The following is a 9,419-nucleotide window of genomic DNA, read 5'->3' on the forward strand; positions in this document are numbered from 1 at the left end:
CATATACACACTCACTAGACTATATATACACACCGCATACACACTCACTAGACTATATATACACACACCATATACACACACTCACTAGACTATATATACACACCATATACACACTCACTAGACTATATATAAACACCATATACACACTCACTAGACTATATATACACACCATATACACACTCACTAGACTATATATACACACCATATACACACTCACTAGACTATATATAAACACCATATACACACTCACTAGACTATATATACACACCATATACACACTCACTAGACTATATATAAACACCATATACACACTCACTAGACTATATATACACACCATATACACACTCACTAGACTATATATGCACACCATATACACACTCACTAGACTATATATACACACCACATACACACTCACTAGACTATATATACACACCATATACACACTCACTAGACTATATATGCACACCATATACACACTCACTAGACTATATATACACACCATATACACACTCACTAGACTATATATGCACACCATATACACACTCACTAGACTATATATACACACCATATACACACTCACTAGACTATATATGCACACCATATACACACTCACACACTACGTTGACCCTCCCACACAAAACCCACACACATTCACATACACTACATACCGACTAACACACATAACACACACACACGCAGACCGACACAACACAAACACACATACATACACATTAGACAGGCACGCACTCACACACTTTTACACTCATAATTTGCTGCTGCTACTGTCTGTCCAGGGATCCAAAGCCAAAGGCGGGAGTAATAGAAAGGACAGTGTTTCTCTATCACAGGTGAGGGATCTTTTAAACAAACAAAAATGATTCTACAAGCAGTTGTTACAACAACAGGAAAAGTCTTCACATGAGAACTGGGCGGAGTCTGTGGAGAAAGTAAGAAAAATGATCAGTGAAAAGCTGCAGGTGGATCATATGAAGATTGAGGTGGAGCGCGCCCACAGGTCTGGAAAACATGTAACATATGAAGATTGAGGTGGAGCGCGCCCACAGGTCTGGAAAACATGTAACATATGAAGATTGAGGTGGAGCGCGCCCACAGGTCTGGAAAACATGTAACATATGAAGATTGAGGTGGAGCGCGCCCACAGGTCTGGAAAACATGTAACATATGAAGATTGAGGTGGAGCGCGCCCACAGGTCTGGAAAACATGTAACATATGAAGATTGAGGTGGAGCGCGCCCACAGGTCTGGAAAACATGTAACATATGAAGATTGAGGTGGAGCGCGCCCACAGGTCTGGAAAACATGTAACATATGAAGATTGAGGTGGAGCGCGCCCACAGGTCTGGAAAACATGTAACATATGAAGATTGAGGTGGAGCGCTCCCACAGGTCTGGAAAACATGTAACATATGAAGATTGAGGTGGAGCGCTCCCACAGGTCTGGAAAACATGTAACATATGAAGATTGAGGTGGAGCGCGCCCACAGGTCTGGAAAACATGTAACATATGAAGATTGAGGTGGAGCGCGCCCACAGGTCTGGAAAACATGTAACATATGAAGATTGAGGTGGAGCGCGCCCACAGGTCTAGAAAACATGTAACATATGAAGATTGAGGTGGAGCGCGCCCACAGGTCTCGAAAACATGTATCATATGAAGATTGAGGTGGAGCGCGCCCACAGGTCTGGAAAACATGTAACATATGAAGATTGAGGTGGAGCGCGCCCACAGGTCTAGAAAACATGTAACATATGAAGATTGAGGTGGAGCGCGCCCACAGGTCTGGAAAACATGTAACATATGAAGATTGAGGTGGAGTGCGCCCACAGGTCTGGAAAATATGTAACTTGCCCAGGTGACAGATCCAAGCCAATAGGGGTCAAATACCTTCCATCCAATCTCTTGGTAATTGTTTCATTAGTCCATTGTTGATATAGTCCCAAAATGTTTTTCATGTCAGCAATCAAGTTTTCAACATATGTAACAGCTTGTATAAGAAATGCAGCTGGTATAATGCACTTTGCAAAATGCATCATACCAGCTGGGAGGAATGAGAGAACAAGCCTCAGGGTCAGTAACTTAAACCCAACATCACACACACACTTACACAGACACAGACACAGACACACACAGACACACACACACACACACACACACACACACACACACACACACACACACACACACACACACACACACACACACACACACACACACACACACACACATATATTCTTTTTTTCTCCATATTATGTATATCTCTGATAAGCTACCAAAGAAAGGGCTAAGAATATGCCGTATTTATATATGCAGCCTCAGAAATAAGGTTAATGAAATCAATATCTTGCTAACATTGGATAACATTCATGTACAGGCCACCTCTGCAACTCAGTTAGATAATTCCTTTGATGATACTGCAGTAGCAATACAGGGATATAACATCTCCAGAAAAGACAGGAATACCATGGGGAAGGTGTTGCTGTATATGTTCAGAGCCATATTCTTGTAAAGCTTAGAGAGGATCGAAAGCCTCTTCTTTTGGGGTGCTGCTATAGGCCACCAAGGGCTAGCAGTCAGTATTTGGATAATAAGTGTACAATGATTCATAATGTGTGTGACCTGTACATTGTCTGGTTCTCAACTAGCTGTCCTCTCTAGAGGAAGCGTCTGACTGTGAATAATGCCTGTAATATGACCCAGGTTATCTCTTAACCAACTAGAGTGCATAACAATAGTGTTGGATCTGTGACATCCACTTGTATTGATCATATCTTCACTAATGCTGCAGAACTTTGCTCCAAAGCAATATCAGTTTCAATTGACCGTAGTGACCATAACCTTGTGGCAATGACAAGGAAACCCATAGTGCCAAAGGTTGGGCCTAAAGTAATCTACAAGAGATCAAACAAAATGTTTTCTCAGGACTCTTTTGTTGAAGATGTAAAAAAATGTATGTTGATCTGATGTGTATGAGGAAGTGAATCCAGATGCAGCACTGGAAGTGTTTGTAAAGTTATTCATTCAAATTGCTGACAAGCATTCACCTGTTAAAAAACAAACTGTGAGAACTGTTTTAGCCCCCTCGATTGATGATTCATTTCAAAATGGTATGGTTCAAAGAAATTATGCAAAAGCGGTGGCAAAAAGTAAGGCTGCTCAGCTGATTGGTTGACAAACTGTTAATTAAAACATTTTATGACACAATGTAAGAGAAATACGAATAAATTATATTACCAACAAAAATAAATGACATAAAACACAATGGAAAACCCAATTAATTGCCATGGTTCATTGAAGTTGATGGGTCATTTAAAAAAACTTTTGATATTGCCAGTCATTTCAATGACTATTTCACTAGTGGAAAATCTCAGAAGTGAAATGACAACATTGAACAGTGAACCATAATATTTTTGTATAAAATATGGAATAATGAAAGAGAAGGAATGCTGTTTTTAATTTGGTCAAGTTAATGTGGGAGAGGCAGAAAAGCTATTGTTATATATGATAAGCCACCAGGTAAAGACAACCTTGATGGGAAACTACTGAAAATGGTAGCAGACTGTATTGCCACCCCTATTTGCTATGTCTTTAACCAAAGCCTAAAGGAGTGTTTGTGTCCACAGGCAAGGAAGGAAGCTGAAGTAATTCCATTGCCTTTAAATAGTAAATCACCCTTTGCTGGCTCTAACATCCACCCAATCAGTTTGCTGCCTGTTCTTAGTAAACTGATGGAAAGGATTGTGTTTGACAAGTTAACTACTGACTTTCAGCATGCATATAGAGAAGCGCACTCAACTTGTACTGCACTGACTCCGATGACTGATGATTGGTTAAATGAAATGGATAACAAGATGATAGTTGGAGCTGTATTGTTAGATTTCCGTGTAGCCTTTGATGTTATTGACATAGATTACTATTGAAAAAACTCACTATGACTTTACATCGCCTGCCATCATATGGTTGGAGAGTTATTTATCCAATAGAACCCAGAGAGTGTTCTTCAATTGCAACTTTTCTAACATTAGATATGTACAGTGTGGTGTCCCTAAGGGCAGTTATCTTGGGCCGTTACTCTTCTCTATTTTACAAATTATTTTCCACTGGTCTTACACGAAGCTAGAATTAAGATGTATGCGGATGATTCCACATTCTACATTCCAGCACCTAAAGCCAGTGAGCTTACTGAAATTCTAAATAAGGAGTTACAGTAAGTATCAGAATGGGCAATTCATAATAAACTGGTCTTAAATACATCTAAAACTAAAAACATTATATTTGGTACAAACATTCTCTTAGACCTAAACCTCAACTGGAGTTGTACATAAAGGTTGTGAACATTGACCAAGTTGAAGAAGCTAAACTCCTAGGTTTAACATCGGATGGTCAGTTATCATGGTCAAGTCATATTGACAAAGTTGCTGTGAAGATGAGGAGGACTGTTATAAAACATAAACTGTACTAGTTGTTCACGCTCTGGTCTTGTCCTATCTTCATTACTGTCTACTAATATGGTCAAGTGCATCAAAGAAAGACCTACTGTAGCAAAACTGTAGCTGGCTCAAAACAGACCAGCACGCCTTGCCATTAACTGCACATACAGAACTAACATCAACAACATGCATGCCATTTCATTCCTGGTTGAGGGTTGACGAGAGATAAACTGCTTCTCTTCTAGTTTTTATGAGAAATATTACTGTGACAAAAATGTCAGAGTGTCTATGTAATCAAATAAAATTCAGCTCAGACACCCATACATAACCCACAAGACATGCCACCAGGGGTCTCTTCACAGTCCTCAAGTCCAAAACGCACAGTTTTATACAGAGCCATGATCGCATGGAACTCCCTTCCATCTCCAATTACTCAAGCAAACAACACAATGACCTTTAAAAAACGGATTAAACAACACAATGACCTTTAAAAACGGATTAAACAACATAATTACCTTTAAATAATGGATTTAACAACAACCCATGGAATGGCAGGGACTGTGAGGGGACACACACAAACACACAAACACACACACACACACACACACACACACACACACACACACACACACACACACACACACACACACACACACACACACACACAGAAACACACATCATTTTTTTTTTTACTGTTTGTTATTTTTTTGTTGTATTGTTTGTATATCGTTGTATTTTAAATGTTTATATGTCCTTGTCTATTAATGTATCAGTGTTTTGTTACTTGTCATGTTAATGTTTTTTGGTGGGGATCCAAATAAATAAACAAAGAAACACACACACACACTCACACACCACACACACACAAACACACAAACACATGAGACACTGTACAGGCCGTGTACAGAAGGGGGAGAGTATGTCAAGGGACAGGGATGGGGAGGGGTGCCAAAGACTACAGCAGACAGCCTGTGCCAACCTGAACCCAACCCTTCCGTCCAAACAGAAATAAAGTGCTCTTGGCTCCCAGCAGCCCCCAGCGTGCAGTGTTCTTGCCAAACTTTTCCCTGAAAAATGTAAAAACAAGACTAATTTGATGCAATGATTTGCTGGAAAAAAATATGAAACATACAGTATCTTAAGAGTGTGAGTCAGATTTTCATTCAGAAAGTTAAGTAATGCAATTGGAAGTTTTCCCTCATTCTCTCTATGTCCAGGGATGGAAGCTGGACATTATACTACATTCAGTAGGCAATATACTTATTACTGATTCCTAACATACCATATACTGTAATAACCGTGAAATTGAAACCCGTCGTCAATCTTTAATCAGCTCCTATATCAGCGCTGATACAAGCCCTGCAGATTGCAGCAGACCCGTTCCGTTTTTGTCATGTATTCCAGTATCTACAGTATCTCTGTGTTTATTTTTGCATTAGCCAAGGCTCCGGTGCTGTCTGTGCTGTCTCGTAGCTGTGTTTGCTGATCTCTCATTGCTCTCATTGCCTCAGGCACTATTCGCCTTCACCCAAAATAAGCGTTTCTGATTAGGGCCCTGATCTCGGCTGCATCTCGAGCAATACTCATACTGCTGATGGCGCCCTAACCCCAGGACACGGAGAGAAACCACACGTCACCATAGCAACACAGCACTTTCTCAGCCAAGAACTTGACCTGCTCCTCAGACAAGCGGCAAGTCTGACAAATAGGCTTCTCTCTCTCTCTCTCTCTCTCTCCCTCTCTCTCTCTCAAGGCTTCTGTCTCGGCTCAGATAGCCTCCTGCATGTAGTGCAGAAAATAAACCCCCATAAGCCGCTGTTCTACTCCCCACCACATTTGGGTACTATTGACTTTAATACCCAGAGATCAAAGTTGCACACAGCTCGCAAATCTGTCTGTGTGGGAATAAGCTACAGGAATATACAGTGGTGACAGTCATCATTGCTGATGTCATACCACATTGTAATTTTATGCCTTTTTATGGAAAATTGTGGCGTTGCCAACCGGTATAAACTATCAATATAACTGTAGGAGTGAAAACTGAGATGGAAAAATAAAATCCCTCTGACATTCACAAATTCTCAGCAAATCTGGCTGTACGGTGTGAATCCGTTGACACGAAAAGCCTCTGACATTAGCTTAGGCTCTCTAAGAACACTGGGGCCCACGAGGACGAATCAGGTTTCCAAGACATGCCTACAGTTGAAATACACCTCCTCCGGGCCAACCATTCCTCTGATCTCTAACTCTTCCAGGGAAGGACTACTCAGCTCCTTCCCTTACCAAAACAGGAAGTGACACATTAAGGGAGCAATCTCCTCCCTTGTTAGGGTCTGACACAGTGAAAGCAGAGAGAGGCCTTGCCATTAACACCACTGGCGGATTTTGTCAGCTGATAAGGGCTGACAGATGAGGTGGACTAGTGACCTTAAACTGTAGATAGGGTAGTATCCTTTCCCTGTGCTCTTGAGTTAATGGTGCACTCACTCTGGCTTGGAACGACGCCCTTAGGGAAGCTATTACGCAGCGAGCATAGTGACTACACAATGGAATCAGATCCTGCCTCATGGAACTGCTGCCCACACAAGCCCAGCAGTATGCTATTACAATTCAAGGACAAACAGTATTATTCATTTTCCTCTCGCATCCAAACAACTGGCAAAGTCTACTAATCAGCCCCTTTGAAACATTTATGATTGCAGCCAAGGTGTACCAAGCAACAAAAGAGAATGCTTTCCAGTTTGTTTTTTGTGTGAAAGTTTCTAGTGTTTTAGAGGTCACTTCCATGGAGTGGAGAGAACATAAGGATGTATTTCTGCACAGGATGGTGCTTCTCGCTTTGTCTACATTGACAGAGAAATCTTTTGGAATATGAGCAGATTCCAACTAGAAAACGTCCCAAAATAAAGACAAAATGCCTATTTCACAAACATACAATGTAGAATCAACTCTCTTCCTTGTTGATCATTAGCCAACTACAAGTCGCCAATGACAACATAATGAGATAATGGTCGAGAGTCAGAGGTGTATCAGACTTTCATTATTACTCCGTTCTCTACAGATCTGACTCATGTAACCCAATGCAACAGTGATGACCTCAGAAGGGAAGACAGGCCAGCTCCAAATGGGTGTGTTCTCATTGATATCAGTTCAAATCATGACAACAACACTGACTACATGTAACTCTGCACTCACATTGTCACTCGCCATCTCTTTTCCTTTTACTAAAAGCTTGATCCTGGTCTCATGCTCTAATTAGCTATCTAAGTAACATTTTTAAACTACACAAATTCTATGTGGCAGCCCGCTTAAGGCTTACACCACACTTGGCAAACTCCTATCAGCCTAAGTGCTGAAAATAATAAGATTGAACTGCAAATCGTACGGCTCCAACCAAGAAATAGATATTAGGGCTGAGTTAATTTTTGGCATAGCTGTAATGTTAGACATTTCTCGCCTGTAGTAATTTAACACACGTCTAGACAATAGTGCTTTGTTCTTGGCAGATAACATACATTTTAACATACCTCACACCACGGCTCCTTGAAATTCTTATCTAATGAGTTGTATTTGCATTTCAAATATTTATCGTTGGAGAAATATTCAAAATGTGCATTGTGCTATTAGTTGTAGGGTAATAAGGTACACAGCACAGTCACAAGCTAACATTTTACTAATGGCAATTATTTTCATAGCACCTGGAGAAGGGCGTTGAATGAGCCAGGCATACAACACACCTTTGAATGCCATCTAAAAGGCTTTATGTGACAAAAACTTGTCTGAATAAATACATTATAACATGGCCACTGTGCTGTTGTAATACCATGAACAAATCCTAGCAGGCAATGCAAAAGCATGCACAATATTACTGGGAATCTCCCAATATCAAGCTCTCTGCTTGAGATTCATTTCAGTGGACGGATCCTGTCCAACTCTTGGAGGGGAAAACACACAGCACAGCCCTCACGTCCATGTGGCAGGTGGACTTCCTGTTTAAGTAATTAGAATCAAATTAGGTTAAACTGCCTTTCTCTTCCCACCGACCACAAAGGCCTGGTGCTCCCTGCACCTCCAGGCACAGCGAATTAGACCGGCAACACACTGAGCGCCTAATGGACGAAACCACGCGACGGCTGCTCGGCTAAATCTGCACCTGCAAAATATGAAAATATGTGTTTCGTAATTAAAGAATTTATAGGTCTCAGTAGTAAGACTTACATGTTAGGGGGTGTAGATTGACAATTAAAATATGGATGTGTCTGGATAAAATATAAAGCAGGGTTCTGTTGGTTTTGTTGTGTGTCTGGATTTTATTTTGTGAGGCCCTAATTGTGCTCTTGATGGGTTTACATTCATTTCTTTCTCACACCTGCCTCCTTTATTTGGTGGTGAGATGCAGGATGGGGTTCCTCGCTATTATGACTAATAGAGGGTTCAGTGCACACATCTCCTATCTCTGCAGACAACCACACTAGCCACTGTTGAATGCAACGTGGAAACCTGAGAATTCATTGTCTCTTTGTTTAGCTGGCAACAAATCTATGAAAAAGTCAAAAGAACGACTGGTGAGCTTTTGTGCAGAGTGTGATGCATTTTAACTGATATCACAAATGAATGAGAGGAACTCGTTTTTTAATGAACTACCATTTGGAAATAGGCTTGATTCATTTTCACATCTATACAATACATTTTTTTAAACGATTATGACACAATATCTTTATCTTACCGTTCATGCACCTCTATTACCCTTTTAAGATGACATAGCTTTAAATCTTAGTGGCGGCCATTTTAAAATCTCAAACATTCCACGTCCTGCTCCTCATCTTTCTCCTCAGGAGGGGGCCGTATGACTCAACCAACCTGACACGGTGTCTATGGGGCTGGGGGTAATTATTGGAGCGCCTTGTTCCCAGAGATGTGACTGACAGAGCTATCTGCTCTTTGGAGGAGGTAATGGGGGAGGCACTTCT

The sequence above is a fragment of the Salmo salar genome, chromosome ssa01 (genome assembly GCF_905237065.1).
Source record: "Salmo salar chromosome ssa01, Ssal_v3.1, whole genome shotgun sequence".
NCBI lineage: Eukaryota > Metazoa > Chordata > Actinopteri > Salmoniformes > Salmonidae > Salmo > Salmo salar.